A 22,999-nucleotide genomic window follows, 5' to 3' on the forward strand; every position below is an offset into this window, starting at 1 on the left:
CTTCCTTCGTGGCAATGGGTCGGCTGTTTCTCCTTTATTAACGATCGTGTGGTGGTTTAATTCCGAGGAGCATTTTATGGCGCCTTGAGGGGTCTTTTGAGGTCTTGGCGGAGCACGGCGGGTCAAACAGAAAAGCAAACACATAGATGAAGCAGTTGTCTGGATCTCTCCTGGACGGCGTGACAGGCCGGACGCGGGGAGATTCCATCACTCTGACAGACGGCTTCTGCAGGAGAAGAGTTAATTGCTGTGGGACTGGAGTGCCTTCACCATCTATCAAAGAAAACTCCCTCCAGCTCCATCCAGGGTTGGGAAAGGGGATAGGGGGATGGAGGGCAGGCGAGTAGAAGGGGGGTGAAGAAAAGTCTGATTCTCTGACATTACGGTCAAATAACCTTCAAAACCAAAGGCAGTTGTGTTGCAGTCTCTGAGTGAGGAGATACAGTACCTCTGACTCTCTGACCACTAATGGCTCAAATCACTGATGTATCTTGTTCAAATCAGGATTTTAACAACCACGGTTTAACAATCTTTGATGATTGTTGAAAGACAAAAGCAGAAAATGTGTGTTGTGCCCTAGAAACGAATTTGACCCTGCAGAAACCAATGTGACCCTGCAGAAACTAATTTGACCCTGTAAAGACATTTGTTATTATAAGAAACTAAAAAAAAATTACTGTTGTCAAATACCTGTAAAAGTAATATTGTGTTAATTCACTGTAAAAAAAAAAGCACTGTTTTCCTGTTGAGATGTATTGCATTGGAAATTGTACACTGTCAAGTTGAGAATGACCTCATGCAAGAGGTCAGTCAGTCAGTTATGTGATTGCTATCATAGAACACCTACACTATTAAAAATGACATTTTTGTAATTGAACCAAGACTTACATAACGTTGCCAAAACAAAGATGGACTGGAGTTGTCTGAGTGATTTAAGGGTGCAACAAGAGCAATCACTCGGAACGAGCCAGATATACTCTCTCTCGGGCTTACTAAACACACAGTCGAGGTGCATACTGTTACGAGGAGACTTTGATGGATGGTTGTGAGGGAAATAAAACAAGTTGTAGGAAAGGTGAGATTAAACAACTTCCATTCATGGGTGATTCACGCAAATGTTTAAGTGACACATTTCATCGTTTTATGAGTGTATGCCGACAACAGGAAATCCAGGTAATCACATCTAAGCTGTGCGTAAAATCTCCCGAGATGCGGATTGTTTGTTATTATAAGAGGCTTGACACATGGATGAAGAGAATTAAACCCTCCTACTTACAGTATGTTATCGCACACAAGCTAATGATGCATCCCCAGCCTTCTACCATTGGGTGCAACGGGGAATGTGACAATGCACACGTTTATGACAAATGTATGTACTCCCACATGAAAGTAATGTCGATGGACATGAAGTTGAACCTTGTGGTTATAATGATATGAGGCCAAATCTGAGGTAACATTTCTCGATATTGGTATCTGGTTTTTCCCACCACGTTAACAGTGGTTTTCAATTGCTTTTCAAGGAAGGCTGCCTTTGAAACTCCAACATGTATTATTTCTCAAACACAAAGGGAGTTTCAGTAATCTATAATTGAAGAGCAAGCCAATCATAAGGGGATTGTGCTTGTATCTCAGTGGTCCTGTACACTCTGATGTCCACAAAGTTCCAGCCTCTCTCCTCAATGAAAACAGAGGTTCTTCTGTCGGCCATGATGCATTCTCCTGCTGGTGGAACGACAAATCGAGGATCACGATTTAATGGAATTTTTTTCACGACAACAAAAGAGATACGAAGAACCGACAAATAAACAGATGATAAATAGACCCAACTCAGAGCATTAGTCTTCTCAAAGAGAATGTATCTTTCTGACAGTCAGTAAAATAAATAAGAAAAGAATGAATTTTGATGCCAAAGATTGTGACTGTAAGACAACATAAAACATCAAAACAAAACAACACTGAGTGATAATGTGTTCATAGGGAACAGAACCTTGAACAGGAAAACAAGAAACCCAAATGGCACCCAAGCATACAGTACACACTGTGAGGGAGGGAGGATGGTGGAAGACAGGAGAAAGAGGAATACAGGCTGTTTTGAGATCTGAGAAGACCCCCGGTTGCCAGTGTGTGAATATGAGAGAGAGAGAGAAGGTGGTGGCAGAGCTTGCCTCTCTCATTGAGGATGGAAGCCCAGACCCCAGCCTGCGCACCCGCCATGTGCCCGCCAGACAGTCCCCCTGTTGTCACAGAAGCAGGAGCCTTGGTCTCCCATTTATCTCAACAGACACCTGACAGGACCGCCCAGGAATAATCCTTAGCCATCCCTCTCAGAACAACACAGCACGCATGGGGACAGATGTTACGGTAGACAGCAATGAAGGTGTGGAAGAGATGCAGATGTTTTGAGTAACAGATTGAGGTGTTTGCTTTACAGCAGGAAGTTACTTTGAACCTCCCCCCCCCACCTATATACATTTCAACCAGAAACCACGATTGAATTTAAAAACTAGTATGAACTCTGATATTATAGTTCATGTATGTTTAAGTGTGCACAAATGACTGAACACAGACTATTACAGTCTGTAGCATACACAAACATAATGTAGCGGTGCGCTCCTAACTCCGTGAAACTAAAACCCTATGCACTGTGCTTTTTATCTTACAACTTATTTTTTATATATATAAATACAAATTATTTGGTGATTCAGAGTTTGTGTCTATTTACCCATGCAACAATTATCACTTTGTGCCACTGCAAAAAAAGGTATTTGTTAATCAAGTCTGTATTAACTAATGTCTTTAGAATTTGCACACTCAACATATACAGTAACCTGCTTAGCATAATCCCATTCGCTGGAAAAATCAAGTCAGACTGTAAATATTAGTTACATCAACTCACCATGGAACGTGCTAGTTCCCCCCCCCCCCCGCACTTCTTTGTCAATGCTCAAATCATCCTGCCACTGAAACATGCTAGCATGTGATACTGTAATTTCACCTTGAGTGGAGGTCTAACGAGGGCTTTCAAGTGAACGTCAAACTTGTCAAGATATCAATGGAGTCATTAGCTGCACAGGATGCCCAAATAGCTCCACCAACCTAACTAGCAAGGAAATGATTTGATGTCGTGCTTTGTTGAGAGGGGTGCTCTGTGGCTTTAAAATACAGAAATGCCTTTCTAGGGAGTTTTTCCTAGCCAACGTGCGTCTACATCCGCATTGCTTGCTGTTTGGGGTTTTAGACTGGGTTTCTGTATAGTACCTTGGGACATCGGCTGACGTAAAAATTGTGTGTGTGTGTGTGTGTGTGTGTGTGTCAGTCAGTCACCAGGGGTCTCATTTATAACCGTTGTGTCAATTTCACAAAACATTTCTGTGTGCGAGTGTGTGTGTGTGTGTCAGTCAACAGGGGCCTCGTTTTTTACCGTCGAGTAATTTTCACACAAAATCTCGGAAAAGTCTCCACACGTACAAAAATATTGAGATTTATAAACTGTGCGCTTGCCATACATAAGCACGTTTCTGTTATAAATCCGAGCTGTCTTATAACTGTAAAGGCATTATAACTCCGCCTGAAAAAGGCCAACCCTTCACCTTTTACTGTGACCTAACACCCTTCATTTGCTCCATAATTTGGAACTGTTGGAATTAGGCCAGGGCAGTTTCTATAAAGAAAGAACAATGGCAATTTTGATCACATCTCTGTAGATAGTTGAGGCACTAATCATGCATGCTGCTTATAGCGAGGGCCAAACACTGTCCGCACACTCTGCATAATTGATTGTATATTCGAAACAATTTAAAAGTAAACGCTACAGCCCACACTTCCATGCAAAAGACAAATTGTTGTTCAATATATTGTTAATCAATAAATGATTGTGTTTCTATGTCCTGCCCTGTTATAGGCTCTGAGATTAAATAGGCTATGATGTCGCGCTCCTACCGCACAGCAATACTGTAGTCTACCCACACCGTCAAATGTTTTAGAAATTACCGAGGTTTGGGGGGCCCTAGTGGCTGGGGCCCTAAGCGACCGCTTATGTTGTTTATGCCTTGAGCCGGCCCTGCTACCGGTCTTTTTACTGTGTTGGCAAAGTGTTTTAATCTTTTGTTTTAATCTTTTGATGTAATTTATTCTGTATTTGCCAAAGGAGCTGTGACAGTTTCTGAAAGCGAAAATAATGGCAAATTGTTGTGGACCTGTCAGAAGAACGTTTAACAACCTTTTGCATCAACTTTTCACCCAGCCTAGGTAAATATTCTGTACTGCAAGTGAATTATGAAACACTGTCTAGGCTTCAAAAAATAAATAATTCAATAGGTTACATGCAGTGGTTGTAGCACACAGGAGGTTGGTGGCATCTTAATTAGGGAGGACGGGCTCATGATAACAGCTGGAGCGGAATTATGGGATGGTATCAAATACAAACACATGGTTTCCATGTGTTTGATGCCATTACATTTGCCTCATTCCAGCCGTTATTATGAGCCGTCCTCCCCTCAGAAGCCTCCACTGTTGTAGCCTCCCAGCCATGAGTGGGCCTGGGAGGACATAGGCCCACTTACAGAGGAGCCAGGCCCACCCAATCAGAACGAGTTTTCCCTCACTAAAGGGCTTTATTGCAGACAGAAAAACTCCTCAGTTTCATCAGCTGTCTGGGTGCCTGGTCTCAGATGATCCCGCAGGTGAAGAAACCAGATGTGGAGGTTTTGAGCTGGCGTGGTTACACGTGGTCTGCGGATGTGAGGCCAGTTGGAATTACTGCCAAACTCTCTTAAAAGATGTTGGATGCAGCTTATGGTAGAGAAATGAACATTACATTCTTAGGGGGTAGATCAGCTTTAATATTGCAGATAGATTGTAGCTTCCATCAATGTCATTGTCTGCGTCATTTCCAATCCCACATATATTTTTCTGTAAATATATACAGTACATGTCAAAAGTTTGGACACGTCTACTCAATCCAGGGTTTTTCTTTATTTGTACTATTTTCTACATTGTAGAATAATAGTGAAAACATAAAAAATATGAAATAACACATATGGAATCATGTAGTAACCAAAAAAGTGTTAAACAAATCAAAATATATTTTAGATTTTAGATTAGTCAAAGTTAACACATTTTTGCACATTATTTGAGAGAAATAAGCTTTTTGTGTGTATGGACAATTTCTGGAAGAAAACAAGTTCAGCTCATGAAACATGGTACCAACATTTTACATTTTTAATTCATAGTTTTGTTCAGTGTATATATAAAACACAGGAAAATCACGTTTCTGACTGCACTGGGCCATTAAAGACACTATGTTGGTTTTCCCTTTATTTTCAGAGATACCTGTATGCTTTATCGCTCTTCGTGACGTACAACAAGTAGAAACACCCAGCATGCATCTTTAACGATCCGTATTCCTTAGTTACCTTACCTAGCAAGTTCCTATGTTTTCCTTTGTATGCCTTATTAACACTCTGGATATGTGTGAACCAGCTCACAATTAGTGAATTGCAAGTTTTTTTGTGTGTGAATAACTTCAAAATGCGAATGTGTAAAGGATTTGAGCTTTCTCCAGCTCTCCCTTTGACACTTTTTCTCAGAGGCAGGGCTTAGATAGTTGAGGCATCAGTCTCTCTGAAAGGGTCCCAAATGGCACTATTCGCTATATATTGTGCTACATTTGAGCAGCGGGAATAGGGAATAGGGCGCCATTTGAGATGCGTGCTTTGTCTTTCTCCCAGTTGACTGGTGCTGTCTACAAGTCAGCAGGGGGCTTCACTCTCTGGCTTCACTCTCTGATGCCTGTTGTGAAGTCTATATGTCACTCAGTCCTCTACAGTAGCTACACACACACTTGCATGCAAATATATAGGCCCTACGCACATATCAGACAATTCCGCACACACACACACACAACATTATAATCAAATTCGCCTAAAAGCAGCAGACAACTCGAACACACAGCTACCAATCTGCGGATTTGATTGTAGCAATCAGACACGGTACGGCATCCTTAACTGATTTAGACATAATTTACTTGAAGGACACACTGATTAGATCAAAAATAAAGACATTCCATTATATCCAGTTCACTAAATATCTTTGCTTTTTATAGCATGCCCAACAGGGGCAGAAAAAATAAAAGGCTGGCTTAGTTAATCACTCTGTTTAACTTGTGATGAGATGAGTTTGCCTCCTCGTTGCGATTCCATTAGAAACCGATTCAACCTACTAGGATGGCTGGGAGCCAGGAGGTACTGTTAAGGCGTCTCCAGTCGTAATTGAATCACTCCAGACATTGAGGAAAAAGGGGATAAAATCATGTGGGGGGGGGGTTCATCTTATTTGATGTTAATTAATAGATCTTCCTTATCTGGAGATCTGATTAAACATATTTTAGTTTATGAAGTCTAGTCGAATGAATGCTAATTCCATTTCGAGGGACCTGACCCCCCCCACCCCCCATCCCCCCCCTTCCTCGGCTGCTGTAGGAGGAAGATAAGCTGCAGACTCCTGTAACATCCATATATCTGGGCCCATCACTGCTCTGCTGATGTAGACACTAAATAAACTGGTACCTTTTAGCAGATGTAATCAGGAAAGATGTAGCTGACCCGATGAGGGAGATTAGCTGGGGTCTATCTAGCAAGGTGGTTCGCTTTCAGAACGAGGCGAGATAAATGTTTTGCGTTTCCCGTACTACTACACCTCTCTCTCTCAATTCAAAGAGCTTTATTGGCATGGGAAACATATGTTTAAATTGCCAAAGCAAGTGAAATAGATAACAAGCAAAAGTGAAATAAGCAATCAAAAATGAGCAGTAAACATTACACTCACATACGTTTCAAAGGAATAGAGATATTTCAAATGTCATTGTATGGCTATGTACAGTGTTGTAACAATGTGCAAATAGTTAAAGTACAAAAGGGAAAACTAATACATATGGGTTGCATTTACAATGGTGTTTGTTCTTCACTGGTTGACCCTTTCTTATGGCAACAGGTTACAAATATTGCTGCTGTGATGGCACACTGTGGTATTTCACCTCATTTTGTGGGCAGTGTGCACATAGCCTGTATTCTACTCAGAGCCAGGTCTGCCTATGGCGGCCTCTCAGTTAGTTTTTACATATTCAAAGCTTTCCTTCATTTTGGATCAGTCACTGTGTATTCTCTGTTTAGGGCCAAATAGCATTCCAGTTTGCTCTGTTTTTCAGTTATTTATTTGCAATTTGTTAAGTAATTATCTTTTCGTTTTTTCATGATTTGGTTGGGTCCAATTGTGTTGCTGTCCTGGGGCTCTGTTTGTGAACAGAGCCCCAGGACCAGTTTGCTCAGGGAACTCTTCTCTAGGTTATTCTGTCTGTATGTGATGTCTTAGGAAATTGCTTCCTTTTAGGTGGTTGTAGTTGTTGTAATTTAATTGAATTCATCCAATTTGTTCGAAATGGGTGGGTTCGTCAGGCTGACACGCTCTTTGACCTCACTCGGGGGAGTGACTTGTCACAGTGCAAAGTTCATGTAAAACAATTCTCTTATAGCATCTCAAATCACACCCCTCTCAAAAAGAAAAAACACTTTCATAATTTTTGATATGCACAACGCATAGTATGGAAACTTAGTACATGTAGTGTGGATACTTTCCAACTTACCGTATTTCCTTTATAACATTTTTAGGGACATCACAAAATACCAAACAAAATTACATTAGTGTTCTATAGATCGCCTCTGACCATTCCCCACGTTCTAGGTTAATAATATTGTTCCAGTAGTTGCTTTTGAACGTGTTGAGTTTTAGCGAGAAAAAGGTCTGTTGAGTCAAAGCACATTCTTTTGGTGAATTTAGAGGGAGACCTGAATCGTCTCCCCTTGATTTACAATAGGACGTGAGTTGTTAATCCCGTCCAGTTGCTAATCCCATCTAGAGGTGGTCTGATTGAAGTTATTCATTGCAAACCTGATCTGACCTTTTTAGATTCTCGTGGACAGTCATCTGTGTAGTAATATTATTTGTATCTCAGAAATCCATTTGCATTGCCAGTTATATCCTAATGTTAGTTAGCTAACATTGGACCTAGTTGGTTAGCTTTAGCTACCTGCAGATTCACGCATGGTGCATAATAGTATGGGTTGGGGTTATGGTTAATTGTTTACCTAGCTAGTTAGCAAGCTAGATGTCTAAACAAAATACTCCACTGTGGGTGGGGCTAAGGCTTAAGAGTGTGTGAATAATGAATGGGTGTAGACAGAGAAGAGCTCTCCAGTAAGTGAACCAAAACATTCAATGGCCATTTTTTCAAAGTGGGGTTATAAGGGCACAAGGCGAGACCCAGATGCAGACATGGGAGGCAGATGGTTTGAGTCTTGATATTTATTAAACAATCCAAAAGGGTTAGGCAAGAGAATGGTCGTGGACAGGCAAAAGGTCAAAACCAGTTCAGCAAGAGAATGGTCGTGGACAGGCAAAAGGTCAAAACCAGTTCAGGCGGTACAGAGTGGCAGGATAACTTTCCTATTGTTCCTCGACTGCAGTGTATGATATATCATTTTCTAGCTTTGAGTTTCGACTTCTATCCAATGTAAAAAAAAAAATCTAATGTTGGTACATACGACCAAATTGAGGTGGTGGGTCACAATTGAGTCAAAAGCTTTTTTGAAATAAACAGAGCATGTGAAGACTGCCTTTGTTTTGGTGTGTTTGTTTGTCAATAAGGGTGTGCAGGGTGAATACAGTCTGTCATACGGTAATTTGGTTAAAAGCGAATTTGCCATTCACCTGAGAAGAAAAACAATTAATGAGTAAAAGTACGAGTCTGCTGTTAGGTTGCTGTTGACGGATATCGCACCTTAGTTATTGTAACGTTTGCTTCCAACTCACACCCTCAAACATGTAGATTACCTGAATTCTAATCACCTGTTCACACACCTGTACGTCATTATCAAACACTATTTAGTTCAGGTCTTTGCACTCCAGCACCGTGAGGTATTGTTTGTTTTGTGACACACGGCTTTCAGAGTGATGGGTTTCCTGTGATGTACGCCTCCTGTGTATGATAGTTCTTGCCTGCCTCACTAATGATGCTTTTTGCCTATACCCTGCCTGTACATTAGCCTATCGGATTTCCTGTTATCTACCTATTGCCTGATCTCCCGGACTACTTTACTGGCCTTTTCCCTGCCTGTACTGTTGCCCTTTTGGACCCCCTCTGTATGACCTTCTGCCTGCCCCTGGACCCAGCTACCTGCCTCCTCCTGTGGTCCTTTGCAATAAACACCTGCTGAGCCCTGTGCTTGAAACCAGCTCTCTGTCTCCCCTCGTGTTCTTTACAGTTATTGGGGTCAAATTTGTCTCCATTTTTATGGATTGGGGTGATCAGTCCTTGGTTCCAAATATTGGGGAAAAAGCCAGAGTTGAGGATGATGTTTAAGAATAGCGAATTGGAATTTGTGGTCTGTATATTTTCATGTAGGATACCATCAACACCACAGACCTTTTTGGGTTGGAGGGTTTGCATTTTGTCCTGTAGTTCATTAAATGTAACTGGAGAATCCAGTGGGTTCTGGTAGTCTTTAATAGATCATTCTAAGATTTGTAATTGATCATATATATGTTTTTTCCTTGTTGTAGAGACAAAAATATTGGAGAAGTGGTTTATCCATACATCTCCATTTTGGAAAGATATATCTTTGTGCTGTTCTGGTGTGTTCCAATTTTCCCAGAAGTGGTTAGATTCTATGGATTCTTCAAATACTTTGAGCTGATTTCTGACATGCTGTTCCTTCTTTTTCCGTAGTGTATTTCTGCATTGTTTTAGTGAGTCACCATAGTGAAGACGTAGGCTCAGGTTTTCTGGGTCTCTCTGTTTGTGGTTGGGTAGGTTTCTTAATTTCTTTCTTTGGTTTTTCCATTCTTCATCAAACCATTTGTCACTGTTGTTTCTTAGGATGTCTGCTTAACATTTGTAGATTTGATTTGGAAGCTGAAAGGTCAAATATACTGTTTAGGCTTTCTACTGCCAAGTTTACACCTTCGCTATTATTCTCTGTCTGTCGCTCTCTCTTTATCTCTCAACACAAATCCGAGGGGATAGTTGTGGGCGCAGAAGGCTGGGTGACGCCTAGCTTTGGTGAGATCAGATAGGCAAAGGAGGAAGGACATCACAAGCTGCTGTGACGTCTCTCCAGACGCTACATCAGGCCGCTTTCTGCCCCAAGATAGAAACAGACACAAAACAGAAGCCTTTGCAGTACACTACACATCTAATTCAACCTCAATCAAGCACAAAAACTGTTTTTTTTTGTCAGTAACTTGGTGAAACAATAGCACAGCACAATACATTCCTTAGCCAGTCGTATACTACACACTGAGGATATTTATGTAATCATGATTGACACATTATGATTTGTAAATCTATGATTGACAACTGCACGAGTTTGTGTTTAACTTTGTTTTACCCATGCCGGAGTGGAGCATTAGTTACGTTGTTTGAGACAGACATATCATTTACCACTAAAGTCCTGCAAGCACTTAATAATCCCCAACAAACCTGGCATTTGGCTTGATTGAGGGGTGATTCGCCACCACTAATTGGTTGGTAAACATTTGAGCAGCAGCCATTCACAAAGGCTGCCGTCTTTGACACCCCCCCCCCCCCCCCCCCCCCCCCCCTTGGATTTCCACAGGCCTAGCTCTTTAATGTACTTAATCGTGGGACTAAAATGTTAATTGGATTTCATTATGTATAATTTATGTCGTTTCAGCTGAGGGAATCTTTAATATGGAGCTAATTTGAATGGCATAATGCAGGCCTAGCCACTGATTGAGCTGCTGCTCTTTGAGCTGATCTGTCAATTAGGCATGGTGATGACAGACAGGTCCTGTTCTCACAACGGCCTCTTCTCTTTGAGCCTCTTATTCACACTGCATGTTAATAACTTAATATTACAATGTTATTTGGAGAAATATTCACATCTATTAAAAGGAATAGTGGTGTTATAGGCCTAGGACAAGCTTGGACTTTGTTGTTGTCGTATAGCCAACGTGGAATGGCTATTAGGGTCCATCAGTGACGTCACCCGCTCTGAGACCTAAAAGTAATGATTTATCTTGTATTGCAAGGGCCATGGCTTTTTTTTGTGGTGTGACAGGTAGGTGCAGAGTGTTGTTGGGAACAGAACATTGTGGGGTGGAGCCCTGTGACGGACGGACGTAATCTAATCTGTTACAGTAGAACTGGACAACCATTTTTTTTATATTATTATGTTGTGCCTTCAAATTCTTTGTAGAAATTGCTCAGTCTTCAGAGAGTTCCGGCAGATTTCAAAGTATACTATTAGTTATTTTAAACGTTTTAAAAACAAATGGTTTTAGCTGTATCTCAGCCAAGGTGGCATGGGTAGAATAAAGTGATCTTGACTGGCGAAAGCTCCCTAGCAACTGACATGAAGTGATAATCTTGTTTAAAGCTAGGTAAAATAGCTGAGATGTTCAAGTTCAGCGATAATAAGGGGACGTTTCAATTAAACCTGAAGCAGGCAACAATTTCTCTACCTACATAATCTGTTGAAGGTTTTAAAGGTGTTCGTACAAATTGATAGTGTCTGTTACTTTATAATGTGATTGTATGACTCATCTGACATGTTCATACATTTTATTTGTGTCAGAAATGTTATAAATTGGTCAACGCTTGTCTCTAAAAACCTATCAGAAAACTGAATCATAGCAAAGGTCAACTGCACCACCTATGAAAGCATCAGTAGGATGAGAATACATTTACGAATCATAACTTATTCACACATTTTAATTTGATCTAAAGTATGAGCTTTGGTAGATGACAGTTGACATACCTGGAGTTATCTAGCCGCCAAACAAAAATATTATTATCTATGCATAGTCACTTTAATAACTCTACCTACAGTACATGTACATATTATCTCAATTACCTCGACTTACCGGTGCCCCCGCACATTGACTCTGTACCGGTACCCCCTGTATACAGACTCGCTATTGTCTTATCTTACTGCTGCTCTGTAATGTGTTACTTTTATTTCATACTTTTATTTAGGTATTTGCTTAAAACTGCATTGTTGGTTAAGGTCTTGTAAGTGTGCATTTCACTGTAAGGTCCACACCTGTCGTATTCGGCGCATGTGACAAATAACATTTGATTTGATTTGATTTGAAGCAACAACAAAAAATTAATTACTTGAAAATATAATTATTTTCCACCTCTTTAAAAAGCTGTATCACCTCAATCATGAGGAGCCATTTTCAAATGCACACAGCTGGCTTAGATAATGGAGAAGTGTGTGAAATATGACTGGTGTTCTTAAAGGAATGATCCACTCAAAGACTATATTTTGGTCTTTTTTGTTGTTGTTAGTACGCTGTTAAATGTTTTTCATGTCAGCAGTCGAGATTCCAAGATATTGGACAGATTATCATATGATGCAAAACACATCTTCGTGATGATGTGGCAGGTTACACTTTGCTTCTTGAAAATCATATAGTGTATCTTGAAAACTTAACATGCAAAAAAATGTGGGACTGTATCGGTTGATTACATTTGTTGATTTGCATTTGTTGATTACAAAAATCTTCAAATAATCTGGATACATTCAGTAACATGATAAGAATATTTATGGAAAATGTGGGGTACTGTAGGTGCAACATCAGACAAAAAGGGTTTGAGTGAGAGGACTAACTGGTGTCTCCAAATGGCCAGACACCTCTCCAAAGTGTGCAAAGTTCATTTCAATGCACTTTTATCACTCAAAGTAGTCATCAACTATAAGGTCCTTTTTTTGAGCTGTCCTGACTGTGTTAAGGAACAAGAGCAAGCACACATGTAGTTGTCTTGTTTTGAAGTTGGAACACAACCGTGCATCCCCGTCATCACACAATTACTGTTGTTGTTTACGCAATCCAAAAACGGCCCATTTATAAATCGCAATCTGGGTCAGGTTGGCATCATTTGAAAGCTTGTTCTATTGCCTCACATGACTAGCAACGTTATATAATATGGTCTTACAGTGTTAGGCCTTCACAAGGCAATTCAGAGAAACAGACCGTATTTGTGTAGAGCATTGAAAGGAGTTGTAAGTGCATTCAGGTGCGTGTTCAGTGGCAACTTTTCTTCACAATAGACACACATAGGATCATTCTGTTTAGAACAACCCAGGGTATGACACCATGTCATCTTGTAACTGTCAATCAAAAATAGTGATCATAAACGTTGACACTGTATATGACATGGGTTTTATGATGTGGAAATGTGAAGTGGACATTTGGAGTCGCAAGTGTTTGTCTTGCTTGAATGACATCAAAGCGGTATTTATTATTATCCTCAATGTTTCATCTTTCAAAATATATCTGGCTTAATAATTTACAGCATTTCCCTCGCTCTGACAAAAAAAAAAGCAAAAGTAGCCCAATTAATGGAAGGGATTTGGGGCAACTTTATGTCGCGCGAGGTGGTTAAGTTCAGATGCAGTTCGGTAAGTCACGTGATTTAAAGCATGTTACTGTACAGCCAATGTGTTCCAATTTAGGCGCTTATCAGTGCCATTTTCAATGGGTACGAGTGTAAAGGGCTGCACGACTTAAACAAGAACATTCCTGTGTAATACTGTACGTCCTGCATTTGAACATATGACTGGATCATTAAAGTGAGCTTCTGTGCCAGTGTTCATATATCACAATGCCATTTGTCTGTCATAATCTACTATGACTCCAATAGAGTGGATGCTCTTCTTTTATGGAATTTGGGTTCTCTGAAACGGAGCATCCCACATAAAAAAATACTTACTATGGAATTCTGTAGTAAATTTTTGTATACTGTAGAATACTATACAACACGCTGTCGTATCCCTCGAACATGTGTAGTACTTACTATAGAATGTTGTAGTATATTACAGTAAATATACTACAGTCCACAAAAACACTACACTTTTTGAACTACATTAAATACTACAGTATTTCATTTGCATATACCCTGCCCATTCCCCTCCCCCATATCCCAATTTGTGCCACCCATAAGTAAGAAAGCTACATGACAAATATAGACCATATTTGGTTATGGACAATTTGGTAATGGACAATTTGTTCTTTCAGATTTTCTCCAGTAGGATTCCTCAAGGAAAAAGCCTCCATTTCTATATCAAAGTTAATAATAAAAGAAAAACACTATAGTAAGTACTACAGTAATGTCCTCAAAAATACTACAGTAAATACAACAGTTTACTACAGTCCACAAAAACACTACAGTAAATACGACAGTATACTACAATTTGCAAAAACACTATATTAATTAATATAGCATATGCTACAGTTCTCTTTTACTACAGTATTTATGATACAGTTAACTGTAAATTCTACAGTAGACTAAAGTAAAAACTACAGTATTCCCTGTGGTGTTTCAGTATTCACTGTGAATACTACAGTAAAGTCTGCAAAAATACTAAAGTGACTACTATAGTATGTATACCATAGTATACTACAGTATTTATTTCATGTGGTATAATAGATAGAAGGGTATTTCAATTGAATCAATGGTTTTACATTGTTTTACGACATCGGACGGTTGATTGATACACATAATATTAACCGGAGTAAATTAATGTGGCTTTAAGAACGAGATTAGATTTTATTCTCAAGCAGCACTAGGCTACGACATCACTAGATTAACCCTGATCTGACTAGCGCTGCCCTTTTCTCAGCCGAGTACAGGGGATACATTACATTGCATGGGGCAGGGGACACCAGCTAAAGATGCTTGTGCGGGTACAGCAGTTAGAATTTACTAGTGTCTAAGAGGTTGAAGACCACCAGCAGTCGTAATCTGTATATACAACTGACAGATGTGGACATTGTAATTCATTGAAGAAATTATCAATGTGTTTGAAATGTCTCAAATGTCTCTTTGTACTGTAGACATCATCAAATCACTTCCACATCACAGTGCTGTGGTTATAAACATTTACATTATTTATGACATACTGTACAATTTTCAATGTTCTACCCTACATAGCTAGTCCACTAAAGGGCCTCTTCTTGTTACAGATACATGTGGTACAGTATGTGAGCATGGGAATACTAAAGGCATGACAAAATGAGTTTCCCATAAGAGTATAAATCCTTTGAACGAGACCCAGGACTTATTGTATCATACAGTATGTGCTTTCAACTGTGCAGTCCGTCCATGTACAGAGAGAGAGCGAGAACGAGAGAGTGAGAAAGAGAAGAGCGGGGGGGGGGGTAAAGAGTGAGAGAGAGAGAGAGAGAAAGGACAATGAGAAAAATAAAAAGAGAGAGAGAGAGGTTGAGGAAAAAGCCATGGCAACCAACAAGAGAGACAACCAGAAAAATATATAGACTGTATAGTTGGGGCTCCACCACTCTCCCCAGTCCCCTCCCTCATTTCAAAGGCCCCTGGTGCTCTAAAAATATATCCATATCGGTGAGGAGTGCCAGCAGAAATGTTTGTTGTTCTGCTCTTTGGCTTGACACAGAGCAGCTTGGCGTCGGGGAGGGCCCGGATGGAGGGATGGCTGGACACGCCGGAACACTTTGATCAATGGGGGGGCTCTGGTCCCTCTGAAATCAGCCTCTTTGGAACACTGGAGCCACTGAGCCGTGATACTGGCTGCACTAGACTAGAGGGATGAGGGTTGGAGGGATGGAGCAGTCGTTACAAATGGGACGGGATGGGATGAAAAGGTGGACCTGGATGCTACACTGGTGGTTAACAAACCTGATCTGGAAGTGGAATAATGCATACAGTCGGAGCTAGATATAAAGGTTTGCCATTCCAGTCCTACTCTGACTGTTAGAGAAGACATAGTGTGATATCAATGCAACTCATGTTCCAAATGACAGACTCAAACATTTTTATCAAGTCTGCAGATACAAAATCTTCTAATCCAACACTGAACTGTCATGGTTCTGACAGACAAAATCTAAAGAAGCACTATTCAGCTCTTCCTGGACATAATATGCACTGTACTTTTACAGATATCTGTCCATCCCAGCCATTAGTATTACCTTTGTTCTTTGACCACCCTCTTCCTCTCTTTCAGGTTCAACGGAAGGGCTCGCATGACACGCTGTGATAGCCCCCACAAGGAAGAAGTACCCACTAACTAGTGCCCTGCATGGCCCTCCCTGATTCCATTAGGGTGTTAGCTGAGGGTCTGTATGCTCCTGAAGAAGCCTAGGTATCTAATGCCTGTATCCTCAGGCCATAAGAGTACTGAGCATATGGAGCATTGGGTAGCAAGATAAAAATAAGACCAAGAAACACTACTCAGACGTCGTGAACCTTGGGGTGCCTTCCCCAGCTACTGTAGCGTGGGCTCTGAGAAATCGCCACAGAGTGATTGTGCTCAAGCAGAATAGAAGCAGACCAGAGATCCTAGCCTCCTGGTATTTTACATCAAAGTAATGTTGTCCCTTGGGACTGGCATAACCGACTAAGATTTCCAGAGCATCAGTTAGTGTGTGTATTACATAGAGATAAACCTCTCTCCAAGATGTATTGCATGTTGCTCCGACATGTGTTATTCAATATAGTGTTAGACCTGAGATTAAGACGCATAAAGGAAAGACTGTATAGGACGTGAACCGCAGTTTAAAATGGGAGTAGTTGCTATGATATGGAGGAAAATATGTCCAAACCCATTGTCCATGTGTGTTGTGTGTGTCCTCTGCTGCTTCTGACCGGCAAATACTGAGATCGGGTAATACAGTATATAAGGGCCTTCAAATTGCTGCCTATATCAACCAACCTGACAAGTTGCTCCATATGTTCCACTCAACAGATAATTATATGCAGTGGACAAGGGAGATAAAGAGCAGGAGAGAGTGAGAGAGAAAGATGAGCGAGAGATTGAAGAACCCCAAGCCCGGGGGATCCCACCCCCTCTGAGCACCCACCCCCCTGTCAGCCACCCTGATAGTGACAACCCCACCACATCCACTGAGGACATACACAAGCCATATATTTACTACTTATGGACTCAAATGGGAAATATGTACAATAATATAAACTTTTTGCTAAACACAGTGTCTAAACTCTGGTGTCCAAACACCCAACGCGCCCTAGACCTTCTGTCTGATGGACCAACTAGGGTCACCCAGCCACATAATAATACACACAGGCTCAAACGACCTGAGAGCACAGCAGGAAAGGGTGGCCACAGCACTCAAGGGAGTGATTGAAAAAGCTTCTTCTACTTTCCCCAACCCACAAGTGGTTATCGCCACCTTGCTACCACGAAAGTCTTCCACCCTGCTACCATACAGCGGGTAAATACAAGTATTTCCCGCGACTGTGCCAGAAAACCTAATGCTTACCTGACCCACCACTCCACCCTGGACTTGAACAGCCTTTACGACCAGGTGCACCTGTACAAGGCAGCAGTGCCCACCTTCGCCCGGACCCCGAAGGACATCGCCCTCAAACGCAGCCCCAACACTTCACACAGGAGCAACAGATCAATACACACCCCGACCAGACCAGCGAGACACTCTCCCAGACCTGCGGGACCCCCCCGCCCGGGACCTACTCATAGAGGACCCACGCCGAGAGGACCTACATCCAGACCACATCCACACCCCCACCCCAACCAATCAACACCCCCCAAGTCAACCATGCCCACACCTCATGTAGGCACCCTCAGATCAGACCTATGCACAAAGTAGATGTCCTAACCGACTTGCCAAAACTATAGTTTGTTAACAAGAAATTTGTGGAGTGGTTGAAAAACAAGTTTTAATGACTCGAACCTAAGTGTATGTAAACTTCCGACTTCAACTGTATGTACAGACTCAGTGAGCATAGCCTTGCTTTTGAGAAAGACCGCCGTAGGCAGACCTGGTTCTCAAGAGAAGACAGGCTATGTGCACACTGCCCACAAAATGAGGTGGAAACGGAACTGCACTTCCTAACCTCCTGCCAAATGTATGACCATATTAGAGACACATCTTTCCCTCAGATTACACAAATCCACAAAGAATTTAAAAAGAAACCCAATTTTGATAAACTCCCATATCTACTGGGTGAAATACCACAGTGTGCCATCACAGCACCAAGATTTGTGACCTGTTGCAAAAAGATAAGGCCAACCAGTGAAGAACAAACACCATTGTAAATACATATTTATTTATTTTTCCCTTGTGTACTTTAATTATTCGCACATCGTTACAACACTGTATATAGACATAATGACATTTGAAATGCCTTTATTCTTTTGGAACTTCTGTGAGTGTAATGTTTACTGTTCATTTTTTATTATTTATTTCACTTTTGTTTATTATCTGCTTCACTTGCTTTGGCAATGTTAACATATGTTTCCCATGCCAATAAAGCCCTTGAATGAATATAAATATGAGAGAAAGAGAGAGAAAGAGAGAAAGAGAGAGAGAGGAATGAATCCACGTAGGTCTGACATGCAAAGCCACATGTTGCCACAGAAAGTGATCCGCTTCAGTCTGTTTTCAAGCCAGTCAAAGGTCATATCAACAGGTACTGTTTTAAACAAGGAACACCATGGAAACATGAACTTCACAGTTGTGCAATGAGAAACAATGACACTGTAGCCCTGTAGTGTGGAGATAGTATAGTATTTTGAAATAATATATTGACAGTATAGCAGGAGTATTTCAAATCCAAGCCTGGAAGTCCGGGGTAATGCTGGTTTTCAGTTCCACCCAATAATTAATTGCACCCCCCCTGATGTCCCAGGTCTAAATCAGTCCCTAATTAGAGAGGAAGACGGGAAATCAGCGGTGGAACTAGGTTCGAGGTCCAGATTTGAATTTACCTTCAGTATAAAATTATATTTTCTTCTGTTAACACTGGTTCATTCAGATTGTTCATCATGCCCGCTGAAAAGCATCCCCATAGCATCCCCATAGCTCATTTGTTGAAAGTTGAACGTTTTTCAGGTATGTTCAGTGACTTGAGAAAGTATTCCTTGACGTACTCTACATGTTGTTGTGTTACAGCCCGAGTTCAAAATTGATTAAATAGATCTACACACAATATCCCATTATGATGAAGTGAAAACATGTTTTTAGACATTTTTTCTGATTTATTGAAAATGAAATACAGCAATATCTCATTTACATACTGTTAATATTCACGCCCCCAAGTCAATACTTTGTAAAAACACCTTTGGCTGTGATTACAGCTTTGAGTCATCTTGGTTATGTCTGTATCAGCTTTGCACATCTGGATATGGGGATTTTCTCCCATTTTTCCTTGCAGATTTTCTCAAGCTCTGTTAAGTTAGATGTGGAGTGGCACTGAACAGCAATCTTCAAGTTTTCCAAAGATTTTCAATGGGATTCAAGTCTGGGCTTTGGCTGGGCCACTCAAGGACTTTGACATTCTTGTTCTGAAGCCATTCCAGAATGGCTTTGGCTTTATGCTTGGGTTTATTGACCTGTTGGAATGTAAATCTTTGCCCCCAGTCTAAGGTCGTTTGCACTCAGAAGCAGGTTCTCATCAAGGATTTGCCTGTATTTGTCTCAATTCATTGTTCCCTCTATCCTTACCAGTCTCCCAGTCCCTGCCGCTGAAAATCATCCCCATAGCATGATGCTGTCACCACCATGCTTCATGTTAAGGATGGTGTTAGATGGGTGATGAGCTGTGCCTGGTTTTGTACAGACAGCGCTTTGCATTCAGGCCAAGAGTTCAATTTTTGTCTCATCAGACCACATAATCTTTTGCCTTATCATCTCAGAGTCTTTCATGGGCCTTTTTGCAAACTCAAATCTAGTCAAATGAAATTGTATTGGTCACATACACATGTTCAGCAGATGTTACTGCGGGTGTAGCGAAACGCTTGTGTTTCTAGTTCCAACAGTGCAGTAATATCTAACAATTCACAACAATACACACAATACACAGATACCTAAAAGTAAAAGAATGGAATTAAGGAATATATAATATTAGGATGAGCAATGTCGGAGTGGCATAGACTAAAATACAGTAGAATAGAATACAGTATATACATATGAGATGAGTAAAGCAAAAATATGTAAACATTATTAAAGTGACTAGTGTTCCATTAGGCAGCAGCCTCTAAGGTGCAGGGTTACGTAACTGGGTGGATGCCGCCGTGTGTTGGCTATTTAACAGTCTGATGGCCTTGAGAAAGAAGCTGTTTTTCAGTCTCTCGGTCCCAGCTTTGACGCACCTGTACTGACCTTGCCTTCTGGATGATAGCAGGGTGAACAGACAGTGGCTCGGGTGATTGTCTTTTTGGCCTTCCTGTTACAGTGGTTCTTCCTTTAAAAGTTACGAGCTTATGGTAGTGGTAGATGGTGGCATTCTGTCATTGCACCACACTATCACAAATGATGATCTATCAGTCGTCTAAACTATGGCAATTAATGGAGACGTTTTGAGTCTGAGAGTCTCTCCTCTGGCACTAGATTCCTGCATCAGGCAACAACAAAAAAACTGTTGGTGGTCCTGGAGATAAGAGAGAACTTGGGTAAATACATTGGGGGAATTTCATTTGACATGTGGACTGACGATTTTGAAAAATAGGCACGGTGGGCTTTTGGTTTATCTCCCTCTAAAAACAGAAACAAATCATTCTAAATAACAAACTGGCTTTATTTACAAATTAGTAAGAATGTCTCACCCCATGTTCAAAAATGGCTTTTTTCCCTATATTAAGATTACAATCGCTCACATTTGGTTATTTGAAACGAAATCTCCAAAATATTATTTTTCAAAAAATCCATAGAATATTGGTTGCAATTTCCTAAAATAAGTAAATTGTCTGTCTGACCTGCATTGAAGACCAAAATTGGTGAAAGAAAATTGTGATAAATTAAAATATATATCAGTTTCATTTAAGGACCAACATATTGACAGCTGTGCCATATAGATTGCAAAATAGTTGGGAAGAGATTTTCGATGTACCGATTCCATGCCACAGTTTATGAATTGACACTCAATTTCTGTTTATTATAACCTACGGCAGGCCTAAAACGTATGGGTTTAACATTCTGAATTAATGATTATATTGAAGATAGAAGCCGCCTCTTAATGAGTTCCGAGAACCGATCTGTTATCCAACAATTATTATTATTATTATTACTACTGAATGACAGAGCATAGGGACTGCCCAGCTAACAAAATGACGTTCCAGAACGTAACCACAAAGTTATTTTAGTCCCCACATAAGTCATGATAACGTTATTGTGAAACGGGCCTTTTATGTAGCTGTGGTGTCCGCAGACAAAACTTACTTCCCAAGTCTTTTCAGGACGTAGAAATGTGGTGGATTTTAAACAGCTAAATAATGTTATTCAGTAATGTTATGAGATGTCCTTGAATCTTCCTTGAACGTGCACACTTACGTGCCTTGTTGGTAGTGTAGGTACCCACTGACAAAAGTTACATTCCCAGTAGTTACCAGAAACTGCACTTTGTGGGGCTCTCAACGTACTTTCTGACATTTAGCAACGTTATGATGTTGACCTAAAAATAATGTAACGTCTCCTAGATGTACTTGTGGTGTCAGTTGACACAAGTTACGCCCCAAGTCACTTCAGGACGTTGAAATGAGGGGGCCCCTGAATATCTAATGACATAAGACATGTCATTTAATCTACCCTGAACATAGACAGTATCCTGTCGGCAGGTGTCCACTGACGAAATATGCAAGAATCCAGATTATTATATATATTTTTTAACTTAAACTGTATCACAATAGATTCGTAAACAAAATCACAGCAATAAGCTCACAAAATAACAAGTCAGTAAAAACATGAACACTGCACTCCAATCAAGAAGTGTAAAACTGCTTAAAGCTAAAAGTGAATAACTATGTTGTTTATTCAGGTCTGCTGCTCCATCCTCATCTACTGTCGCTTCGTCAACCCACTCCTGGAAGTCACAATAACACAAATTGTTAATTATTTTCAGTAAACAAATGATCAAAATGCCGGTTTAACGTCGACTCAATACTACATTCCTTTTGTACTAGCACAATAATTTAGCTATACTGACCAACTGGATTAAAGTGAATAAAAAAAATATATAAAAAATAAAGTGTTCTTTTTAAATCATACCTTTCTCTTACTCTTGAGCCGAGCTGGTGCATGTTTGAGTGCGTCTGCAAATTTGTCATCTACCTCTTGGTAGGTAACTTGGGGTGTGCTTTCAGGGACGCTCCTATGTTGTGAAAAAAAATTGAAATGGTACATTCCATGTCATATCGCTACTTTTCCACCTATGCTGGCTGAGATAGAGGTTGGGTATTGTCCCTCTCTTCCCTCATAGGCAGTTTTGGCCATGAGACTTCTCTCCTTCACCTTTCCTTTGTCCTCTCTCTACGATCTTAACAGGTGGTAGGATTTCACATTAAGTTTGAAACAACCTTGTTGTCACGTTCGTCGTAGACCAAAATGCAGCGGGAATGTGAACAAACTAACAACCACCAACGAAGACAGTCCTGTAAGCCAATACACTATACACGGAACAACTACCCACAAACACAGTGACAAAAACCCCTTACTTAAATGTGGCCTCCAATTAAAAGCAACGAAGAACAGCTGCTTCTAATTGAAGGCCAAACCAAAAAACCCTGAACATAGAAATAGACTAAATAGACCCACCCTGCCACGCCCTGACCGAACTACAATAACAATCAACCCCTTTTACTGGTCAGGACGTGACACTTGTTACTGATTTAGATCATTTACAATTGTTATAAATACACATTTGACTTACCATCACTTGACCAATAATACTATCTACTAAATAATAATAATTAACAATCTAAACTTGTGCATTTACTTACTTGTGACAGCATCATAGATTGATAGCTCATTAAAGGCCCTCTTCCCCTTCCTGCTCTTCAAGGAGTAGCCTGTCCACAGCTCCTCTGTTCTACTTTGTCTCATCATTCGTCTGATTCCTGAGCCCAGGTCCTGGTCACAGCAGAGGGTCAGGTATCGGATCTGATTAAAAAAAGATAGAATAATT

At 40.6% G+C, this 22,999-nt stretch overlaps 1 long non-coding RNA gene across 1 annotated transcript; it reads right to left on the minus strand.

Annotated features, from left to right (window-relative positions):
• Positions 1-21,697: 21,697 nt before the first annotated feature.
• On the minus strand, positions 21,698-22,452 carry LOC115158979 (uncharacterized). The gene is made up of 2 exons (XR_003868792.1): positions 22,084-22,452; positions 21,698-21,898 (listed from the first exon to the last, which is right to left on the minus strand). It is a non-coding gene; the product is annotated as an uncharacterized LOC115158979 (long non-coding RNA).
• Between the last annotated feature and the right edge of the window lie 547 nt (positions 22,453-22,999).

Source organism: Salmo trutta, chromosome 22 (assembly GCF_901001165.1).
Source record: "Salmo trutta chromosome 22, fSalTru1.1, whole genome shotgun sequence".
In the NCBI taxonomy this organism is placed as follows: Eukaryota; Metazoa; Chordata; class Actinopteri; order Salmoniformes; family Salmonidae; genus Salmo; species Salmo trutta.